The sequence below is a fragment of the Bombus vancouverensis genome, chromosome 18 (genome assembly GCF_051014615.1).
Source record: "Bombus vancouverensis nearcticus chromosome 18, iyBomVanc1_principal, whole genome shotgun sequence".
Taxonomy (NCBI): Eukaryota; Metazoa; Arthropoda; class Insecta; order Hymenoptera; family Apidae; genus Bombus; species Bombus vancouverensis.
Genome location: NC_134928.1, coordinates 975,064 through 1,000,083, shown reverse-complemented (window position 1 = coordinate 1,000,083; position 25,020 = coordinate 975,064). Strand labels below are relative to the sequence as shown.

The window sequence follows — 25,020 nt, the reverse complement described above, 5'->3', positions numbered from 1 at the left end:
AAAAGGCTACACTGTGGCTACACTCGATAACAAATACCACCACTCGACACTAACTAGTGTCTGACGACGGCAGCGCAGTGGTTAGCGCCTTGAGTTACGAACGTTCGGGGCACGAGTTCGAATCCCGGCAACCGGAGTCCGACTTTTCTTCCACGCATCTAAATCAGCAGAAAGGGCCGCAGTACCCTAGCAACAGCGACATCTACAGCCAGCGCAACAATTATCACGGACATCACTTACACCTCAGGCGTACTAAGCATAGAAAACAAACTAAAAATATATACGTCGGTTTTACATTAGAATTAGGGATAGGGGCGTGAAACAAATCTTCGTTTGGGTTACACGTTGTCGTTATGCAATAGAGAAGACATTGACTAGTGCAAATACGAATATTACAGAACCGGACAAGTAACCGTGGTAGTTAGGTACTCGAGAAACTAATGACAATATCCTAGGTTCAATAACGAATCCGCGGTCGACGGGATCATAATTGAACGTACTCACAAAATCTAGGTCGGACGCGTAAATTCACTGGTCGTAAGGTGTTACTCTTTTCGTCGACGAGATCGCAAGAAAGAATGCATTCCCATCCCGATGATGCTACAGAGGAAAAACTATGGTGGGGTGTGTCTAAGGACACGAGATCATCGGATTCGTCGAGAAAAGCCATCGTTCAGAAAGTAAAGGAAATTGGCGTTGCTGCTAATTGGTCAATCTCCATACCGGTGGTTAGAAAAAGATGCTAGCCGCCCTCGAGGGAAAGTTGCTAGTGGGAGACGCCGCTCGTTGAAAAATAGGTCTCCCCTATCTTCCCGTAGTTGGGACAAAGACTGTTTGTCTGTTTGAAGGACTTTAGTTGACTAAACCTTAAGATTTATAACGGGCTCTCGGGCTAGCCGAACATGTACTGCGGAGACGCATCGACATCTGGCAATCATCTTACTCGAAGAATGGGGTCTGCCTGCGGTGAGCTACGGGACAGAGACCGTTGAAATGTTTACTGTCGAGTGTTACAACTATTTCCTTTTTAAGGAGAGCTATAGAATTATTCCATGCCTTTGTTAGACAAAGCGTTCATCCCGTGACCGCGGCTACGTCGGCGACTGACTGTCGCCTCGAGCCTAAGCTCATTATCACAACTCTCGAACAATTACAATCGGATTGAATAACTACAATTGTTCAATTACAGCTATAGTAGACCAAATTTCTTCTATAATTTGGTCTACTGTCATCCTTGCTTGCTCCTCTCTTGCTTCTATCTGCGTCCCCCCATTTCTCACCTCTTCTAGTCCCTTCTTTCTCTTTCTTGCTCTTTTCCCTTCTTGGCCATTTCGCCAATTTCTCTCTCTTTCCTTTATACACTGCTTTACTCCTTTTTAGTTCCTTTTCCATTCTAGGGCTTTATCTTCATACCTTGCTGCTCTTTTTAATGCTTTTTCTTTGATTTCTATTAGCTTGCATTCTTCTATCGATATATAATTTGGTGCTGTCATACCTAATATCCGTTTTATATATCTTCTTTGTATCCTATTCAGTCTTTCTTCCATATCCCAGCCCCATACCTCTGCTCCAAACATCTTCATTCTCCTCTCGTAGTCCTGTTTGAATATTCTTTCTCCCACGCACCATGTTTTCTTCGTTGCTACTGTTGCTCTCTTTTTCCTGTCTTGTATGTGTTTCTCATCACTACCGTTTTTCTCTAGCATGTACCCTAGGTATCTTATCTCGTCCACTTCTTCTAATTCTTGCTCTCCCCATTTCCATTTTCTTTGTCTCCTTTTATTCCTTCTTTTTTCGAAAACTACTATCTTGGTCTTTTCCGTGCTCAGTTCTAATTCGGCTTTCTTTAAAAATTGTTTGAATCTCTTTAGCATATCTTTTAGCTCCTATTCTCTATCTGCCATCGACACAATATCGTCTGCATATGTTAGTGACCATACCTTTCTTTCTCCTACCACTATGCCCCCAGCTTGTCCTTGCCTTATTTCTTCTCCCAGTCTTGTTTCACTCCCCTCGCAGTCCAAAATTCCCTTGTGTCGCGGTTCTTGACTCTCACTACATTCCTTGTTTTTTCGTATATCGCTTTAATCCTTCGGGTTAGTTTTTCGCTAATCCCCATTTTCCTCATTTTCTCCTCCAGTTTCTCTCTGTTTAGTCTGTTGAACGCGGCTCTTAAGTCCCCAAAGCAGGCATATAATTTCCCTCTTTCTTTACCTAGCTGCTTGTATATGATGTGGTTTATCACAAAAACCGCATCGGTCACTCCTCTTCCTTTTCTGAATCCGAATCTTCCAGTTTGTTTTCAATCTCTGCCTTTAGTCGTTCGTCCAGTATCTCTGCATAGATCTTGTATGCTGTATCCATTAGCGTTACTCCTGTGTAGCTCTTCGCTACTCTCTTGTCCCCCTTCTTACATATCGATATCCTTTTTTCCAATCTTCTGGTATCACCGCCCTATTTCCATATTCCCCTAAAGGGGGGGGGGGGTAAGGTATTAAAATTATTCTGTATTTTTTTAATTGAATGCATAATATCTTAAGAATATTGTATCAAAATTTCAAGTCGATTGGAGCAAAATTGACAAAGTTATGAGTATTTTCATACATGTCGGATTTTAATACCTACCCGACCCGAGTGTGCTATTGTTACCTGGCAGATGTTTCGCTCTCTATATAATACCTAACCTTACTGTTAAGGAAATTCGAGGATTTGGGAATACAAACTATTGACTATATTTCCCATACAACAGTTATACATCTATATTCCTCTCTAAGAACGCCTTGCACGCACGCTGGTTGCCAACCGACTAGCCTAGATTCTTCTAACATCTGGCAACAGTCTTTTGTCTCCACCAAGTCCTTGACGCTCTCTAACCCTTACACACACACTCTCATGTACAGTGTAAATGTATCACTTCCCTAACACGCCTCCTTACATTTATACTGTACACTTAATTTTATTTACATACTTGTCGAATTAACAAAATATTTGACATTTATCGCTTTCTTTACATTTCTCTTATTTTACATTCATCCATGACCTAAACCTTTCAAATTTCTCTCCACACAGTGCCTTCGTAAAAATATCCGCAGTGTTTTCTTCTGTACTTACTTTTATTATGTTTATCTTATTTTCCTTTACGTACTCGTGAACGTAGTGGTAATGAACTTCGATGTGTTTAGAATTTTTTGTAAAAGTTCCGTATTTTGCTATACTCATTACTCCAGAGTTATCCTCATAGATTTTTACAGGGTTATCGTCTACATTTACATCGAAGATTTTCATTAGTTCTCTGATAGTCATTACTTCGCTCACCGCTTCCGATAGAGCTACATACTCTGCATACGTCGAGGCTTTTGTCACACACCCTTGTTTTTTAGACTTCCATCCAATTACATTTCCATACAATCTAATTACATACCCAGAAGTCGATTTCCTATCTATATGATCTCCTGCCCAATCAGCGTCCACATAACAATCTATCGTTTCGCACTTTTCATTTCTTTTATAATGTAGCCCTAAATCTCTAGTCCGGTACAAATATTTCAATATTCGCAAGGCATATTTAAAATGTATCTCGTTACAACAATCTTGAAATCTACTCAGATAATTCACACTATAACTTATATCGGGTCTGGTATTTACACTAATATACAGCAATGCGCCAATTAAATTCTTGTATCCAATGTCCTCTCTATTTATCTCAGCTTTTTCAATTTTTAAGTTGGTCTCCATAGGTGTACAGTACAATTTGCTGTTATGTAATTTATATTTGTTTGCTAATGATTCTATGTATTTCTTTTGGCTTAATCTCATTTCATTTTTTAAATAATCATACTCTATATTTATTCCAAGATATTCTTTTACTTCACCTAAATCTTTCATTTCAAATTTATCAGTTAATAATTTTTTTACACTTTGTATCTTCCCTTTGTTTTTACTACAAATCAACAAATCGTCTACGTATATTAACAAATAAACAACATTTTCTCCCTCTCCATAAGTGTATAGGCACAGCTCTATATTGTTCTTTTTAAAACCTAATCTCGTCACATACTTATCAAAACACTCATACCAGTCCCTCGGACTTTCTTTTAACCCATAAAGCGCTTTCGATAATTTACAAACTCTATTCGTTCCGTCCGCATATTCCTTTGGTTGATTTACATATACCTCCGAGGTTACTTCACCATTTAAAAAGGCAGTTTCTACTTCCATTTGCTCAATTATTAATCCATTTTGACAACAATATGATAGCAATATCTTAAAGGTCTGATTACTCGCCACTGGAGAATATATGTCATCGGCTACGTTTCTTTGTTGAAATCCCCTTACCACTAATCTAGCCTTATACCTGTCCTCTGATTTTTTCGTGTAAACCCATTTTACATCTAATACTTCTTTGCCTTTTACCCTTTCTACCAATTTCCAAGTTTTATTCTTATAGAGACATTCTATTTCCTTATCCATGGCCTGTTTCCAAACTTCCTTATTTTCGCAACAAATCGCCTCCTCAAATGTACGAGGGATATCTACTTTACAATAATTTGCATGAATCTCGCAAATATTTTCCTTTTCTGGATACCTTACTGGAGTTTTCTTAATACGTGTAGATCTCCTAGGAGTGTTTGAGCTTTCAATACTACTATTATTTTCATCTTTCCTACCTTCTAACTCTTCCTTATCCATACCATCCAATGAATAGTTATCTACGCTATCATTTCTATCTGCCTCTAATGAATTTTCCTCAAAACCGATACATTTAGTGTCTGTCTCTATGACCTCTACATGTCTAGCTATTATTATTTTCCCACCTAATAAGACTCTGTATCCTACTTCACTATATCCTAATAGAATTCCCATATCTGCCTTCTTGTCCCATTTGGAAACTCTTTTTTGTTCTGGCCATCTTACAAAAACTTTACTTCCATATAGATGTAGATTTTTAACACTTGGTTTTCTCCCGAAGAATATTTCAAAAGGTGTCTTTCTTTCTATAGTATTCGCTAATATTCGATTTTTCAAGTATGCCGCTGTACAAACTATTTCCGGCCAGTACCTTTTATGTACTTTCGCTTCCGCTAACAAGCAACGCGCCATGTCCATCACTGTTCTATTATACCTTTCCGCTGTCCCGTTTAATTCATGTACGTATGTTGGGGAATTATTTATTCTTATACCTTTATCCCTAGCAAATTTATAAATTCGATTATTTAAATATTCTTTACCATTATCGCATCTTAATATTTTTAACCTCTTGCCCGTTAAATTTTCGGCTTCATTTACGAACTGTACGAAAGAATCAAAGACCTCATCTTTTGATTTTATACAATAGATCCTAGCTATTTTACTATAATCATCGATAAATGAAATGAAATATTTTTCTCCATTGAATCCGGTGGTATTAAAGGGACCACATACGTCCGTATGAATAATTTCCATTATTTCCCTAGCCTTAGTTCGATTATTTTTGAAAGGTAAGTTATGCATTTTGCTTTCTATACACACCCTACATTTCAAAAGTTCCTTTTCAAATTCATTCGGTATGCCAGTCACTAGCTGCTCTTTACCCAAAATCTCTAAATATTTAAAATTTACGTGTCCTAGCATCCTATGCCATCTTTCCTTTTTACTCATACCACTACGTTCGGCGCTGTTTACTAAGTGCTTCTTCCCTTTCAATATACTTTTTATTCTATATGTCCCATTTTCTTTGAACGCTACAGCTGTAAGTTTATTATCCTCATCTATTACTTTCGCAATATTTCCTTTGGAAATAACCGTATTCTTATTGTCTGTTAGTTTGCCTAAACTAATCAAATTTGCGGACATTTCTTTCGCGTAAAATACTTTCCTCATATTTATTTCATTTTGTTTTCCGAATGCTTCAAAATAACTTATAACATTCCCAACTTTTGTCGCTTTTATCGGTCTATTATCGCCTAAATATATATTTACCGGTTCTTTTAGGTCGATAGATTTATCGAAATAATTTATATTATTAATTATGTGATCGGTACAACCGCTATCTAATAGCCACACTATTTCGTTCTTACTTATTTCATTCGTCTCACTGCTGTTTGCTGCGTGCGCCGTTGCTATCCATATGCCTGCTCTTGAGTTTCCATGCTCGCCCGTGCCGGTTGTTGATTGACGATGAAAGTTTCCTCGTCCTCTGCACATATTGCCTTTGTTCCCTCTTCCTCTGTTTCGACCACGTGTTGGCCCATGCCAATAGCCGTTACTGCTTCCCGCTTGGACGCCATTTTGACACTCTCTCGCAAAGTGTCCTAATCCTCCACATCTGAAGCATCCTTCCTTTTTTGCAGAAAAGGCGTTGGTTTGCCTTTCTCCTCGATTGGATTTATTTTTCTTCTCTGCTATCTCTATTTTATTTTTTACATACGCTACCGTTTGATCCTCTTCTTTCAATGCGTCTATTATGTCCGCTATGTAGCTGTATTCTTCGGGTAACGTATTCAGCATGTAATTCAGCTTTTCCCTCTCACTTACTTGTGCGCCCGCACTTTTTAATTCATTGATTAATTTTTCGAAATCGTTAAAGAATGATGCTGAATCACTGTAGTTCTCCAGTCTTATGTTTTCCAATCTCCTTCTGCATACGATCTGCAGTGCCGTCGACTCTTTCAAGTACATTTCATCGAACCTTTTTATTATATCATACGCCGTTTTTCCTTCCCTAACGTACTCCAATTGTCTGTTCGATATTGCACTATAAATTATATTAATCGCCTTCAAATCCTTTTTGTCCCAGTCTTCATCGTCTCTTTCGTTCTTCATTCTAGTTGTAACAACCTCGCATTCCTTATATTTGAGAAACATCGTGATTCTTTGCTTCCACATTCCATAATCCTCACCATCGAATATAGGTATCATGATTTCCGATCTCTCCATTTTAATTGATTCTTCTTTTTTTTCTTTTCTTACTCAAGCGTTCCTACGTGCTCGAAGTATATTTTTTTCTGAAAGTTTTTTTTTCTTTACTGAAAACTCACTCGCAAGATCGTAACCACGCACTAAATATCTTGCAAAACTAGTAACCACGCTTTGCTACCATGTTAAGGAAATTCGAGGATTTGGGAGTACAAATTATTGACTATTTTTCCCATACAACAGTTATACATCTATATTCCTCTCTAAGAACGTCTTGCACGCACGCTGGTTGCCAACCGACTAGATTAGATTCTTCTAACATCTGGCAACAGTCTTTTGTCTCCACTAAGTCCTTGACGCCCTCTAACCCTTACACACACTCTCATGTACAGTGTAAATGTATCACTTCCCTAACACTTACCCCCCAGATCTTGGTGCCCCTTTGAACACTATTTCTGTACATAATTTACGAGGTAACGCTGGAGAGTTTTTTCAAATTTGTTAATTATTTTTATTTTACAATAACAAATTATCCGATTTTTTCGCAAAAAATCGCATTTATCCGTTCAAAGTGTTTCAAAAAAGTGAAAAATTGAAATTTCGAAAAATCCTCTCAGCGTTACCTGCAGAAAGCTGTTTCCTAATGAATGAACTTTAATTTTTTGACTTCAGATGATACAGCAACAAGTTACGAGGGGCACCGTAATTCTACTTTTTTCCGAGACACGTCCGTGAAAATTTTATACAATATACTTCGAATGTCATACTTTAGTGTATTATTGGTTTTAATAAAGAGATTCTAACTGTGTCGTCACAAAAAATTCACAGAAACATGCCTTTTTTGTACGAATTAACCTTAGCCCCCCCTTAACTCCCATAACGCCACCCCCACTTCCTTCGGTGCGTACTTTCGTACCTCATTTTCTAACCCGTTTTCCCCCGTTGCTTTCTTTTGCTTCTTTTCTTTTCTTTTCTCTTTTCCCTCTATGAGCGCTTCTCTGCTGCATTTTCCTTTCATAAACTTTGTCATCTCCCTTCTCATCTCTCTTTTCCTTTCTTTCCACTCCTTGTTGTACCACGCTTTCTCTCCTGTTGAAGTGGTTACCACTTCTAAGAAAACTCTACATCTGGTCTTTTTTAGTTTTTCTCAAGCACTGAAGCCATCGACAGCACGTAGACAAAAGACTGCGACGAAGTCAGGCCATAAACAGTAGACAGGCGACGTTGGCTTCGGGGTTTTTCAGTTATTAGGTAACACAGCTAGCGTGCGGATCTGGACCAGCTCAAATTGTATTTTTACTTATTACACTTCTATGTAAATATATTTTCTACCTTACAATTTATCCACGTGTTTTCTCTGTTTACACACCGAGTAACCTCAACAGGTTATGGGCCCAGGGCTGTAAATTGCAAGGTAGCAACGTGAAGTGAATAAATTGTTAAAGTGTTGTGCTTAGTAAAATAAGGGATAGTGCTAAAATGGAATCAGCAAGTGCGAAGGTCGAGATGTTACGCGGCGAAGAAAATTGGCTCCAGTGGCGTTTTGTTATGCGTACACTTTTGGAGGAAGATGACGACCTGATCAACGTGTGTGAAGGGAATTTGTGTCATCCAGGTAACAGCGCGGAGAAAGAAATCGCTCGTGGAAGATTTTTGAAAGCAGATCGATTAGCGAGAAAATTAATCGTGACCTCAGTAGGAAAGAAACCGTTGGATCTTCTTTTATGTTGCACGACAGCACATGAAATGTGGAAAAAGCTGAATACAGTATATGACATGAAATCGGATGAGAATTTAAATATGGTCCAGAAGCAGTTCTTCGATTTTAAATGGGAAGAATTTGAAAATGTCTCTTACAACCTATCAAAGTTGGAACTCATAGCGGCGAAGATGAAAGCCCTTGGGAGTGAAATTGGCGAGAAAATGCTGATAACACGCATTTTATCGGTGTTACCAAACAAATTCGATCATTTTCACAGTGCGTGGGATTCCGTGGAAGAAGAAAAGAAGATCTTAGACAGGCTTAGTACCAGGCTGATGACGGAAGAAATTAGATGGAAGAAAGACGACCAGGAAACATCGGTGGCACTGGTAACAAAAGGTAATAATTATAAAAGGGAACAGCAGAAGCAGTCAAGTAAACGTGAATACGAGAAACAAGGACCAAGTTGCTTTAACTGTGGAAAAGTTGGCCATCTAAAGAAGGATTGCTTTAGATGCTTTATATGCAAAAGGAAAGGCCACACCAGCAAAAACTGTTTTAAAAATAACAGAAGAAGCAACAGTAGAGACAACCAGGAACCTAGAAACCAAAATCGGGATCACAGCGGAATTGGTCTATTAGGAAGTACCTCAGCGATACAAACGGCAAACCCTGATGTTTGGATAATCGACTCAGGAGCTACGGATCACATGACAGAACGACGGGAATGGTTCAGCGTTTTCGAAGAATTCGATAACACGGTGAAGATAGAGATCGGCGATGGTACGTTCATGGATGCGTGCGGCAAAGGAAAAATCAGAGTAGAGACTTTTGTGGACGGCAAATGGGTAACATGTACAATGAACCATGTTCTATACGTACCAGGTATGAAAAGAAATCTGTTTTCGATTAGATCTGTCGCAAGAAGGGGCATAGATTTTTGTATTTCAATGGAAGGGACCAATTGCATATTTTTACAAAATCAGAAAATAATAACAAGAGGTTCTGTTATGGGAAATTTGTATAAAGTAGATATGCGAGTTATCATACCGTCAGTTTGTAATTTTAGCAATAGAGCGGTGTCAAACGCGGACACATTGCAGTTATGGCACGAACGGTTATGTCATAAAAACATCAGACACGTTAAAGAGTTCTTAAAGAATTTAAATATGAAAGTTGTAGAGAATAGTAACTTCTTCTGTGAAGGGTGCGCGTACGGGAAACATCACAGATCGAATTTTCACGAGAAAATCAATCGGACGACTAAACTTCGCGAAATTATTTATGCGGATGTATGTGGACCTATGGAAGTCGAGTCATTAGGCAAGAAACTGTATTTTCTTACATTTAAAGATGATTTTCCAAAATTCACAAAGATTTACTTCTGACGTAAGTCAGAAGTAACTGAAAAATTAGAAACTTTTTGCTTAGAAGTTGAGAATCAATTTAACTATAAGATTAAAGAAATTCATAGTGATGGAGGGAAAGAATTCATAAATAAAAAAGTCAAAGAGTTTTTAAGAAGTCAGGGAATTAGGCACACAATTTACGTCCCATACATTCCTGAACAGAATGGTGTTGCAGAAAGAGGAAATAGGACAATAGTAGGGAACTTAATGTTTTTACAAACTGTAAGTAGGCCAGATATTAGCTTTGCAATAAATATACCGGCGAGACATTTAGAGAATCCAAACCAGTATCAGTGGAAATTAGTCAAGCGAATTTTGCGCTACATAAAAGGGACCGCAGACATGGGACTCTTATATACAAAAGCAGGCAGTCTCGAAACCTTTAGCGACGCTGACTATGCAGGCGACAAAGAAACAAGAAAGTCGACATCAGGCGTTGTATGTAAGTATGCGAATGCGGCCATCACATGGCAATGTAAGCGACAACAATGTATAGCTCTATCTACGACCGAAGCTGAATATGTCAGTGCAGCCTCAGGAGCGAAAGAAATTATGTGGCTAAAGAAAATATTTCTTGAATGTAAATTAGAGATCCTTAAGTATATGCTATGTGTAGACAATACTAGTGCCGTGAAATTAATTAAGAATCCAGAATTCCATCAAAGAAGTAAGCATATTGACGTAAGATATCATTTCTTGCGAGATTTATACAATAGAGGCGAAATTGATATAACGTATGTAACAAGCGAAAAGCAATTGGCAGATATATGTACAAAGGCGTTGCCAAAACCGAGATTTGAATATTTAAGGAAAAAGTTAGGTTTGAAAAGTAAAAAAGATATTAAGAGGTAATTGTTTGTAAACATGTAGAGTTTTTAGGGAGGGTGTCGAAGTGATTATTACCTCTCAAAAAAAAAAAAAGAGGAAAAACTCTACATAATCTGTTTAGTCTTCTAGTTTTTTTTTGTGTAATAAATTAATTTGTATGGAAAAGAGAAAGGCGGCTGGCAAATGTACTTGAGAAGGCATTGACAAATTAATTTTCAGATATTTACGACAAGAGTTAGAAAATATTAAGAGATAATTTGTAAATTTGAGATAATTGTTTGTAGGGATGTAGAGTTTTAGGGAGGGTGTTGAAGTGGTTACCACTTCTAAGAAAACTCTACATCTGGTCCTTTTTAGTTTTCTCAAGCACTGAAGCCATCGACAGCGCGTAGACAAAAGACTGCGACGAAGTCAGGCCATAAACAGTAGACAGGCGACGTTGGCTTCGGGGTTTTCAGTTATTAGGTAACACAGCTAGCGTGCGGATCTGGACCAGCTCAAATTGTATTTTTACTTATTACACTTCTATTTAAATATATTTTCTACCTTACAATTTATCCACGTGTTTTCTCTGTTTACACACCGAATAACCTCAACATCTCCCATACCCCATTTCCTCATCTTCACTTTCTTCTCTGGCATTGCTTCGTTTATCTTCTTTTTTATTTCAGTCCACGTTTCCTCTACTGTTATTCCCTTGGACTGCAGGTCCAGTCTTTACATTCCTCCAGGTATTTTTCCACACTTTCGCTTGTTCATTCCCTTTTCTCCTTCTCTTCTTCTAGCTTTTCCTGATTTTTTTATAATTCTGCCCCCCCCCTATTCAACGGCATGTAGTCCGACTATGTTCTTTTTTATACTGTTACGACCTTTCGCGGAGAGACGCGACCGCTAGGAAAACGCGTCAGCGAGAGGCGTAAATTCTCGCTACGATTCTGTTAATCGACGCCACGAAATAGTCGTTCCCCTGTTTCGATTAAGATAACAGAGGTGGTTCAATGAAGTAACACTGTATTAACAGGTGAACATAAAATAATATATTTGACAATAATATGATGAATAAATTACACAAAGTTGACTCGACCTTACGATATCTCTCAATGAATTCGTTAAACTATATGATTTTGATTTTGCTCGTCAGAGCTCTCGATGTCTAACGCTTGACTCGTCAGAAGGGACTGATTGCCTTTCGATCATTTCTTTGTCTTGTTTGGAAGACGAGCCCCATTATGCTCGGTTCACGCCACCGCTCGCGCCTATGATCACGTATGGCTCTTCTTGTGTCGAAAACGTTACGGACAAAAATCGACGTTTCTAGGGCTCGCTGCTTGGCGACAACTATGCGCCCGTCGATACATTGTATATGATCCGGCGGGCAGAAAAGACGGTCTGCCTGCGACACTGTAGGACCGCGAGCGACGGTTAGAAAATACAGCCTGTGGTAAGCATCGTGGCGTAACACCTACTTTCATGTCGATTATTGATAAAGATTATTCGCCAATGATACCATTTATATGTGTTCCACCCTTGTCTGCGTTAATGTTAAACGTCTCTCCTTTCATACTACAAAAAATTTTTTTTTTTTTTTACGTGGAGGAAATCTTCATAGACACCTTACCACCCTGTGGGGAAGGGCAGAAGGTAGTGCCGGATTCTTACCGGCTAAAACCTCCACGAACGGGACAGTGTACCACCAGTGCGAGTTTTTATCGTCGGGCCCCTGTGTGCTTAACACCAAGCACGTTTAAAAACCACGTACTCCCAGAAAGTACACCCAGAACACACGCAAGGGAGGGGTTGGCCGCTTGCCTGTTTGTATATTCTAAGAGAAATTTTGGTTTTTCCGTCCCTTTTTAAAGACTGGGAGAGGTCTCCTTACGCCGAGGATTCGAACTCGCAACGCGTCGTCTTCAGTTCTGAGCTTCAACGAGCGTAGCTGGCTGCCCCGCCGAGCTTCTAGCTGAATGGAAAGTATTTGATTCTTAATGTGGCAATGTATATCATAGAAAGTATTCTAATTAGCCTCATGAAGGAAATGTACTTTTTTCATAGCCCTCTCAAAATACAAGGGGCGAAGGTAAATAATTCCCTTAATTAAAAGTATTATTATTAAATCTATTATAAAGCTCTTCATATATTTTTGCTGCTATTATATTTCTTGTAGTAAGAGCAGTGTTGAGAGGCAAGGCACAAGATTCTCCTTCAAATTGTGTTATATAATATCTAATGGTATCCAGATTAAAGCAATCCATATGAGCGTTTTCCTAGCTCCCATACTTTGTTAACGTCGGTTATAAATCCTAGTGGTTGTTCCATGTATACTCTGTCCTTTGTATTTCTGTATAAGTATGACGATTTGACGTTGGATTGCTTGATTTCCATTCGATTAATCGCTGTTAGAGCCAGCATAGCCCTTGCTGTGTCCAATCGTTTGACAGGAGCGAATGATTCCCCGTAATTTATTCCGATTTCTAGTTACGTCCTACTGCGAGTAATCTTGCTTTGTACTTTATATTTCCTTCTTGCTAATTTTATTTATTTATTTCTTTATTTATTATTGCATAGTCCGTGCCTTTTGGCTTTGGACGAACTTTCGGCTTTACATCTCTTATATCTATGCCGCTTCTTATATGTCGGGTTTACATTAGAATTAGGGTTAGGGGCGTGAAACGAATCTTCGTTTGGGTTACACGTTGTCGTTATGCACTAGAGAAGACATTGACTAGTACAAATGCGATTATTATAGAATCGGACAAGTAACGGTGGTACTTAGGTACTCGAGAAACTAATGACAATGATCCTAGGTTCGACGGGATGATAGATGAACGCACTCACAAAATCTATGTCGGGCTAAAACGTGAAATAACCACTGATCGCGAAGATGATACTCTTTAATCGGTGAGATCGCGAGCGAGAATGCCTTTCCCGTCCCGATGATGCCACAGAGAAAAACTATATTGGGGTGTGTCTAAGGACACGAGATCATCGGATTCGTCGAGAAAAGCCTTCGTTCAAAAAGTAAGGGAAATTGGCGTTGCTGCTAATTGGTCAATCTGCATATCAATGGTTAGAAAAAGATGCTAGCCGCCCTCGAGGGAGAGTTGCTAGTGGGAGACGCCGCTCGTTGAAAAATAGGTCTCCCCTATTTTCCCGTAGTTGGGACAGAGACTGTTTGTCTGTTTGAAGGACTTTAGTTGGCTAAATCTTAAGATTTTTAACGGGCCCTCGAGCTAGCTGAACATGTACTGCGGAGACGCATCGATATCTGGCAATCATCTTACTCTGCGTGTGGCGAGCTACGGGACAGAGACCGTTGGAATGTTTACTGTCGAGTGTTACAACTATTTCCTTTTTAAGGAGAGCTATAGAATTATTCCATGCCTTTGTTAGACAAAGCATTCATCCCGTGACCGCGGCTACGTTCGGCGACTGACTGTCGCCTCGAGCCCAAGCTCATTATCACAACTCTCGAACAATTACAATCCGATTGAATAACTACAATTGTTCAGTTACAGCTATAGTAGACTCTAGGTTACAATGTTGCGGGATTATCCAAAATTCCAAAGGCTCCGGTGTTCTTTCATCTCCGACATATACAATGGTCATAAAACCAATCTGGACGTACGGAATAGCACTATGGGGAACAGCAACAATGAGCCATATAACCAAAATAGAGGCAACGCAATCGAAAATACTCAGAACAATAGTAAACGCGCCATGGTACGTTAGAAACGAGGACATACGGAAAGACCTTGGAATACCAACGGTCAAGGAAGAGATTAGCAGATTCGCAAGAAGGTACAGAGAAAGAATAGCAACGCACCCGAACCGGCTGGCAGCGGAAACGGTCGACACATCAAGCATAAAAAGAAGATTAAAAAGGAAACACCCAACAGATCTCACAAAGGACATAACCTAACAAACACGATAATGGTACCCCGCTGGGGGTAGCCACCCACATGTTATATTAGTATACCGCTTTAATATTTTACCAAATATCCTACTGTACAAATTGTAAAATCCAAATAAATAAATAAAAAAAAAAACCTCAGGCGTTTAACAGGAGACGTAAGAAGGCGACACATACAAGATGTTGTGAGCCGAGTGGGAGGATAAGTCGTACGACGATTTTGTAGTCAGCTTTTGCATTGAGTATTACTTGTTAAAATAAAACTAAACTTCTCTTCAAATAGAACATCTGTTTCGACCATTCGCGGGGAGACGCGAGAAGGCACGTCAACGGGAGTCGTAAATTCCCGTTACGATTGGATAATCGACGCCACGAAATGATCGATCCCCTGATTTCGTTTGCGATAATAGGGGTGGTTAAATTGATTTTACACTGAATTAACGAATACAATTAATGTTTATTCCAACAACTTCTTAACTAGAAAGGTACAATTAATTCGATTGATAGCTGGAGTAACAAGGTGTTGTACGCGACGCACGCTTAGATGTTGAAGGTTCAAAAAACGTATAAAGACTGACTTTCTGTGACGATGATGCAGCGGAGGACACTTGCGATGGGTGGGTCTAATGATGCGAGAAAAGCTGATTTGTTAAGACCAAGTTCTTGTTGGGAGAGTGAGGGAAGGACTTCTCTGGTAATAGGTTAATTTTCTGGATTGGTGTGGAAGAGTGTGGGAAGGGTGTTAACTGCCCTGAGAGAAAGTTGCTAGTGTAAAACATCGTACATGAGAAAGACGAACTTCTCCTATGTTTCCGTAGTAAACAATAACCTTTAGACAGTGACTTAGTGCAGATGTTTGGTTCGGTCTGAAAGACCTTAGAAATTCCTCTAAGATTTATGATCGGCTCTTAAGACTAGTGAAGGTACGCAGTGAAGGCGTGCGGACATCTGGTTGCCATCCTGTCCGCGGTGTGTGACCTGGTCTAGATAGAATGTCGCACGACGTAACAACATCCTTTCTTGTCCTTACTCTAGACTATTTAATATACTACATATGTAATTAGCATTCATCGTCGTGATAATTTACATATCTTTGTTGATTAAGCCAGGACATCATTTCTAAAATTTTCTTTTTGCGTATTCAACGATAACATTACAAAACAACATCAGTATTAAACACTACATTGCGTCTGTTATTGTATTTTGTGTTATGTTATCATTGATGTGAATTCTTTCAAAATTAAGAAAATGACACTAAATATCGTAAATGGAGGTCAGAATAAATTTTTTGACAGAATAAGGGTATCGTAGTCTAATCTATTTCACAATCTGTCTGTTGTTTAAGTCAAAGCACCTGATACGCTATTTAGCCGTACTTTTTCTATAACCATAGTATATCAGAACTTAAATATTGAAATACATATATTATAATATACATCAATATTGTATGGACAGGATTGATGGAAGTTTGTAAATAAAAGTTCATGCAAAATTGATTTAAACATGACTTTTAAAGTCAAATTTCTTCTTATTGCATGGTATCCTACTCATCATGAGGATAACATGTCTCAAAGGAATCGCAGGTCGTAACTCAACCGTACTCTTGCAAAAAATTGGTAAAGTTCTACTAGTTTTCGAACTCACTTTTATCTAATGCATTTACATTCTGGTAGCATCTATTGTTGCATATAGATGCTCCACATCTTCTTTCTTCTTCGTTTCTTTCTGTCTGCCTAAACAGCCTCGAACTTGAATTTCTATATTTCTACCAAGTTAGTAGATAACCGCCAACACTAGAGGGCTACGACGACAACGAGTCTATCTAACTCGCTAGCGGTCGAATATACGAGCGATTGATACAAATACCGCACCTAGCGAGACTCCCCCTACGTCTAAGGCAGGGACTACCGGGCATAGCCTTACTGACGAGTCCATCGATAGTCCCGGAACGAATGTTATTACTACCAAACAACAATGTGGCAGCGATAGAATCAGAGATCGTGTCTCAACACGATGAGACAGCGCACGATATGGAGATTAGTGCAGCATGAAAAAGAGATAGAAACGATAGAAAGCAAATAGGTGTACAGTCAGAAACATTCGCAGGAAGGAAATATAAAGTACAAAGCACGATTACTCGCAGTAGCACGTAACTAGAAATCGGAATAAATTACGGGGAATCATTCGCTCCTGTCAAACGATTGGACACAGCAAGGGCTATGCTGGCTCTAACAACGATTAATCGAATGGAAATCAAGCAATCTAACGTCAAATCGGCATACTTATACAGAAATATAAAGGACATAGCATATATGGAACAAGCACTAGGATTTATAACCGACGTTAACAAAGTATGGGAGCTAGGAAAACGCTCATATGGATTGCTTTAATCTGGATACCATTAGATATTATATAACACAATTTGAAGGAGAATCTTGTGCATATAAATTAAGGGACAGAAGCAACCTATCGTTGAAATATACGTAGCTGACTTTTTATAGCAACAAATCAGAAGATAGTTGAAAACTCGCATCAAAATTAAGATAACACTCTGAGTTAGCGGAATGGGAAGAAAATAATTCCTTAAATATAAAAATTATCGGAAATATTATACAAAGAACAAATTTAATAAATAATATATATACATATAATATAATATATATATAAATATATTAATATTTAAATAATTAATAATTAATATTGTTGAAGTGGTTACCACTTCTAAGAAAACTCTACATCTGGTCTTTTTTAGTTTTCTCAAGCACTGAAGCCATCGACAGCGTGTAGACAAAAGACTGCGACAAATTCAGGCCATAAACAGTAGACAGGCGACGTTGGCTTCGGGGTTTTTCAGTTATTAGGTAACACAGCTAGCGTGCGGATCTGGACCAGCTCAAATTGTATTTTTACTTATTACACTTCTATTTAAATATATTTTCTACCTTACAATTTATCCACGTGTTTTCTCTGTTTACACACCGAATAACCTCAACAAATATTACCTACTATTATTAATTATTTAAATATATATCTCAAGATAATAAAATAATTATAATTTAAATTAATATTTATATATAAATATTTAATTATATATATAATATTTTTTCAATTTAATTTTAAAATTATTATATTTATATTTTAATTTTTTTATAAAATTAAATATATATATAAAGATTTTAAAATTAATATATTTAAAATTAATAATTATATATTAATATATACTTATATAAAAGATAATCCAATTTTTGCCAATTTTATTCAAAAATTCTCAATTTTTTGTTAAAAATTTTATTTTATTTCATTAAATATCCATAAAATATTTTTATTTAATTAATAAATTTTAAATCAAATATATATATATTTTATTATTTAAAAATTTAAAATTTTTAACAAAAATTCTATTTTACTTCATTAAATATTTTTTATTATCCAATATTTCAAAAATATTAATTTTATAATTTTTATTTATTTATATTTTGTTTATATTCATATATATAAATTTATTTAATTAATATTTTATAAACTATAAATAAACGGTAATTTTCATTTTTTTTCAAAAAAAATGAAAATTACTTAAATTAATTAGTAAAAAATTAAAAATTTATAAATATAATATTTATAATAATATCATTAATAATTTTTAATTTTAGAAAAAAACGAATTTTAAACAAATATATAAAAATATTTATAAATATATATATATATATGTCGGAGAAGCAGTGAGGATAGGGTTGTCGGTGTTTGAGGAGTCTTCATTGAAGGTAGCCATCGTTGCGGTGTAGCGAAGATACGATTTATTGACACAGGTATGAATAACACAGGTTTGACAATCTATCACGGCGGTGAGACGTCCGCGACACTAGTGACAGTGATCTCAGGTTCAATAACGAATCCGCGGTCAACGGGATGACAGATAGGCGTTCTCGCTGAATCTAAGTCTGACTCGTAAAAAATAATTGCTGAGCGTAAAGACGTTACTCTTTAGTCGACGGGAGCGCGTCAAAGAATGCGCGTCCCGTCCCGATGATTCCACAGAGGAGAACTATACTGGGGTGTGTCTAAGGACACGAGATCATCGGATTCGTCGAGAAAAGCCTTCGTTCAGAAAGTAAGGGAAATTGACGTTGCTGCTAATTGGTCAATCTCCATATCGGTGGTTAGAAAAAGATGCTAGCCGCCTTCGAGGGAAAGTTGCTAGTGGGAGACGCCGCTCGTTGAAAAATATGTCTCCCCTATCTTCCCGTAGTTGGGACAAAGACTGTTTGTCTGTTTGAAGGACTTTAGTTAACTAAACCTTAAGATTTATAACGGGCCCTCGGGCTAGCCGAACATGTACTGCGGAGACGCATCGACATCTGGCAATCATCTTACTCGAAGAATAGGGTCTGCGTGTGGCGAGCCACGAGACAGAAACCGTTGGAATGTTTATTGTCGCGTGTCGCCACGAATATTTCCTTTAAGGAGAGCTATAGAATTACTCCATACCTTTGCTAGGCAAAGCGTTCATCCCGTGACCGCTGCTACGTTCGGCGACTGACTGTCGCCTCGAGCCCAAGCTCATTATCACAACTCTCGAACAATTACAATCGGATTGAATAACTACAATTGTTCAAATACAGACTCCGGTGTTCTTTCATCTCCGACATATATATATCATATATATATAAAAAAATTATATTTATAAATTATAAATATAATTTAAAAAATAAATATATTAATTTATATACATATATTAATATATAAATTAATTATTATATTTTAGTTAAAAAAGAATTAAATTAATACTTAATTAGAATATATTAAATAATAATTTCAATAAATTTTTATTTACTTCTTCTAAAAAAAATAATTATAATAATAAAATAATAATTAATTATTATTTAATTAAATAATTTATTTATATATATATACTTAAATAAAATTAAATTTAATTATTAAATAATTAAATAATTTTAAACATAAAAATATTTAAAAAAATAATAAATTCTTCAAATATATTTATAAATATTATTAAAAAATTTATTAATTAATATATTAAAAATAAATTTTATTGATAATTTTTAAAACTAATTTTATAAATTAATATTTTTTAATATATTATAATATCTCAAATTTAATTAATAAAAAAATTCATAATAATAATAAACTAAAAATTATTATTTTATATAAATTAATATAATAATAATAATAATTTTTTTAAATTGAATTATTTTATATTTTAATTAATTATTATTAATAAATTTTAAATATAATAAAATAAAAGTTAAATAATTTAAATTAAATATAATTTACTTAAAAACATATAAAATATTAAATAAATAAAATTAATATTAAATAAAAAATAATATATATACAATATATTTATAAATAAATTTATTTAATATTTAAAATTAATTTAAAATGAAAAATAATAAAAATATATTAAAAATAAAATCAATATTTTATAATTAATAATCTATAATAAATATATTTAAAATATTTTAAATAAATTTTTAATTAACTATTATTTTTTATAATATTTAAAATATAAAATATAAAAATAAATAATTTTAAATTTAAAAATATATGTAAATTATAAATATATATAATTTAAATAAATAAATAAAAATTTAAAAATATATAAATAAATTAAAAAAAAATACATCTAAAAAATTCATGTAAAATAAAATAAAAAAATTATTATTTAATAAAATTATTAAAAATAAAATAAACTTAAAATTTTTTATTAAAAACTTATATTAAAATAAAATTAATATTTTATAATAAATAAAATATAATAATAATAAATAATAATTAAAATAAATTTTTAAGTAATTTAGATATATTTTTAATCTACTTTTAAATAATTATTTTTTTTATTTATATCAAAATAATATATTAATATTAAATTTAAATATTTTAAAAATTTAACTAACTAAATTTAAAATTTATATACAAATATAAACATTTAAAAAAATTAATATTTTTTTAATATATATATATATCGGGTTAACATTAGGATTTAAGGCGCGTAACGATTCTTCGTTTGAATTAGCCATTGTTTTACAAAACAGAGAATATATTTACACGAATGAACAAGGTTTTACAAATATTATGAATAATGAATTTTTATAAATGATATGATTGATTAACAAATGATAAATTAAATTATTAATTAGATTAAAGAATAATAAGTTTTATCGAACAATAAAAGAAACGAATATATCTTACGATTTACTAATTTAACGAATAATGAAAATTAACGATTGATAAATTTACAAATATTGAATTTAATTTACGCTATAAACAATGATCCGGGGTTCAAACGAATCCACGGTCAACGGGAAAACTTTAAACAATTTTATAACACAAAAAATACGTTTGCCGAATCACTCGGAAAAATTACTCGATGTATCACTTTCCAAGGCGATCACACGAATGCCTCTCTGATTCAAATCTTTTTCGTAATCCGACTGCATTTGTTTGTTATATTCTCGCTGGAAACATCGAGAAGGTTCCAATCGTTGTTGCTAGGCAATATCTGTCAGAAGTTTGTTATATACTCCTTGGAAACATCGAGAAAGATCCAAACGCCGTTGCTAGGCAGTTTCTGTCTGGAGATTGATTCCTCATACAACGTGTGTCCCATTATATCGACATCTCTAAAGTACAATTCTATGTGATTTCTAGGGAGAACAATACAACCGATCCACACCTTCGTCAGGCAAAACGTTTATCCCGTGACCGTGGCTACGTTCAGCGACCAGTTGTCACCTCGAACCCACTTTCGCTTTTCACAAATGTCAAACAATTACAGATGACAATTACTTAATTACAGTTATGATAAGATCTGGGCTAAAGCATTAAAAGGCTTCCTCAAAATTGCATAGGGAAGGCTCCGGTTTTCATTTCATCTCCGACATATATATCTATATATATATTATTAAAACAATTAAATATTAAATAAAATAAAAATATTCTATTTTAAAAATTTATATTAAAATAAAAATCAATACTTAATAATTATAAAAGTATTAAAAAACATTAAATATAACTTTAATTTTTTTAATTTTTAATTAATTATTATTTTTATATAAACTTAAAATATAAAACATAAATTTTTAATAACTTTTAAAATATAAATAATAAAATTAATATATTAATATTTACAATATATATTAATTACTTAATTTAAAATTTTAGATTTTTTCAAATTAAAAAAATTTAATATTTTAAAATAAATTTTTTATAATAAATTTTAATATTATTATGAAAATAAATAAATTTTAAAAATAATTTTTTAAATCAATTTTTAATTAGTTATTATTTTTTATTATATTAAAAATATAATAATAAAAAATTTTAATAATTAAAATTATAAATTTATAAAATTTTTGTTCATATATATATTTATATATATATATATAAATTTAATATAAATAAATATAATATTATTATTTATTAAAAAATAAATTTTTAAATTTTCAAATCAAATAAAATTAAATAAATTAATAATTTTTATATATTAAATTAACTTAATAAAAATATAAATTATATACATAAATATATATATATATAATTTAATTTATTGATTTATTATTCACAATTTGGGTATTGGTTAACAAAAATATAATAATTAAATTGCATTTAATAGTAATTTTTTAAAATATATCTAACTTTTCATTAATAACTTAATAATTTATATTTCTAATAAATTATATTCAATTCTAATGTTACTATTAAATTACAATTTAATAAATTTAATTAACTATACTTAAAAAATTAAATTTATAAATTATATAATAAGCTAAATTAAGCTTAGATGTTCATATCCTATCGATAAATTTTAAAAATTTTTATATAAAACTTTAAAAAATAAGTAATATGTCTGATAAAAGATATATTTTGATAAAATATTTATGTATATAATTAAATTATACTATTACTATTTATATAATAAGTTAAAAACTAATAGAAATTTTTTTTCTATATAAATTTTATTTTTATATATAATATTTAATTTTCTAAAAAAACTAAATATTTATCTTTTATAATAAAATATATATATTTTCTTTTTTATCAGTAATTATTTTATTTTTTACTATATTAAATTCATCAAGAATTTACATTAAATGATTATTAATAGAATTTTCAACAATTATTTTAATTAGAATAATTAATATTAAATCAAATAATAAAATTGTTAGAATTTTGTATTTTATAATATCATCAATTTCAAGACTATTAATTATTATAATTATTTCTTTAAATTATACACAAATCTTTATTTTTAAAAATTATATAATTAATTTTTTATTAAATTTATCTATATTTTTAAAAATTGGTATATTTCCATTTTGTTTTTGAATAATTTATATTTATAATATATCTTCATGAAACCAAATTATAATTATTTCAAGATTTATAAAATTTATTCCAATTTACTTTTCTTCTTCAATAATTTTCATTACACCATATTTAATTTTTATTATATTAATTAATAATATATTTATTGCTTTATACAAAAATATAAATTTCTCTATAAAAAAATTATTTGGATGTTCATCAATCTTTAATTCATTATTTTTTATTTTTATTATTCATTCTAATAAAAACTTATTTATATTATAAGTCTTAATTTACTTATGTATATTTTCAACTTTAATATATTTGTTTAATTTTTATAATTTAAATAATTTAAATTTTAGAAATCTTTCAATATATTCATATTTTATATTTATTATTTTAGTATTTATATATTCCTCTTTCCCATTATTTTTATCATTTATATTCAAATGAGAATTTATTTATAATTTAAATTTAAATTTAAGAAATAATTTAATAATTTTATTATTATTAATAAGAATAATTATAATATGAAATTATTTCATTTTATTAAAATATATTTTATTAAAATTTAATTTTAATAAAACAATTATAAATTTTGAAATTTTTCATATAAAAACTTACATTTCAATAGTAATTTTATTTTTTTCTCTTATATTTATTTTATTTAATTTAATATAAATATTATTAATTTAATCTTTAAATTTGCAGTTTAATATATTTTTTTAAACTATATTAAATTATCATAAAATAAATTTTATAATAGTATTAAAAAATTTTTAATTTTTATAAATAAATTTACAGTTTATTTCTTTTTCAGACATAATACTTTATTATTTAAAAATTTTTAAATTAATTTTTAAAATTTTATTTAATTTAATTAAATTAAAATTATTATAATTATAATTAAAAATTTAATTAATTAATTTATATTAAATTAATATTTAAGATTTTATGTTAAATAAACTATTAATCTTCAAAATTAATTATATAAATTTTATATTTATAAATCTTAATAAAAAAATGATTAATATCAACTAATCATAAAAATATTGGAATAATATATTTTATTTTTGCAATATGATCAGGAATAATTGGATCCTCAATAAGATTATTAATTCGAATAGAACTTAGTCATCCTGGAATATAAATTAACAACGATCAAATTTATAATTCATTAGTAACCAGACATGCATTCTTAATAATTTTTTTTATAGTAATACCATTTATAATTGAAGGATTTAGAAATTATTTAATTCCATTAATACTAGGATCACCTGATATAGCTTTTCCACGAATAAATAATATTAGGTTTTGATTATTACCACCATCTCTTTTTATATTATTATTAAGAACTTTATTTACACCTAATGTAGGAACAGGTTGAACTGTATATCCACCTTTATCATCTTATATATTTCATTCATCACCTTCTGTAGATATTGCAATTTTTTCTTTACATATAACAGGAATTTCTTCAATTATTGGTTCATTAAATTTTATTGTAACAATTATATTAATAAAAAATTTTTCATTAAATTATGATCAAATTAATTTATTTTCATGATCAGTATGTATTACAGTTATATTACTAATTTTATCCCTTCCAGTTCTAGCAGGAGCAATTACTATACTTCTATTTGATCGAAATTTTAATACATCATTTTTTGATCCTATAGGAGGTGGAGATCCAATTTTATACCAACATTTATTTTGATTTTTTGGCCATCCAGAAGTTTATATTCTTATTCTCCCAGGATTTGGATTAATCTCTCAAATTATTATAAATGAAAGAGGAAAAAAAGAAACTTTTGGAAATTTAAGAATAATTTATGCTATATTAGGAATTGGATTTCTAGGATTTATTGTATGAGCTCATCATATATTCACTGTAGGATTAGATGTTGATACTCGAGCTTATTTTACATCAGCAACAATAATTATTGCTGTTC

General features: G+C 32.5%; 1 protein-coding gene and 2 pseudogenes across 1 annotated transcript in view; 2 read left to right on the top strand and 1 right to left on the bottom strand.

Annotated features, from left to right (window-relative positions):
• Positions 1-25,020, top strand: part of LOC143304033 (uncharacterized) — a 189,712-nt gene that overhangs the window by 19,861 nt on the left and 144,831 nt on the right. The gene's annotated exons all lie outside the window — the stretch shown is intronic.
• LOC143304047 (cytochrome c oxidase subunit 1 pseudogene) lies at positions 9,307-24,803 on the top strand (annotated as a pseudogene).
• Positions 12,319-12,402, bottom strand: LOC117161793 (U6atac minor spliceosomal RNA; annotated as a pseudogene).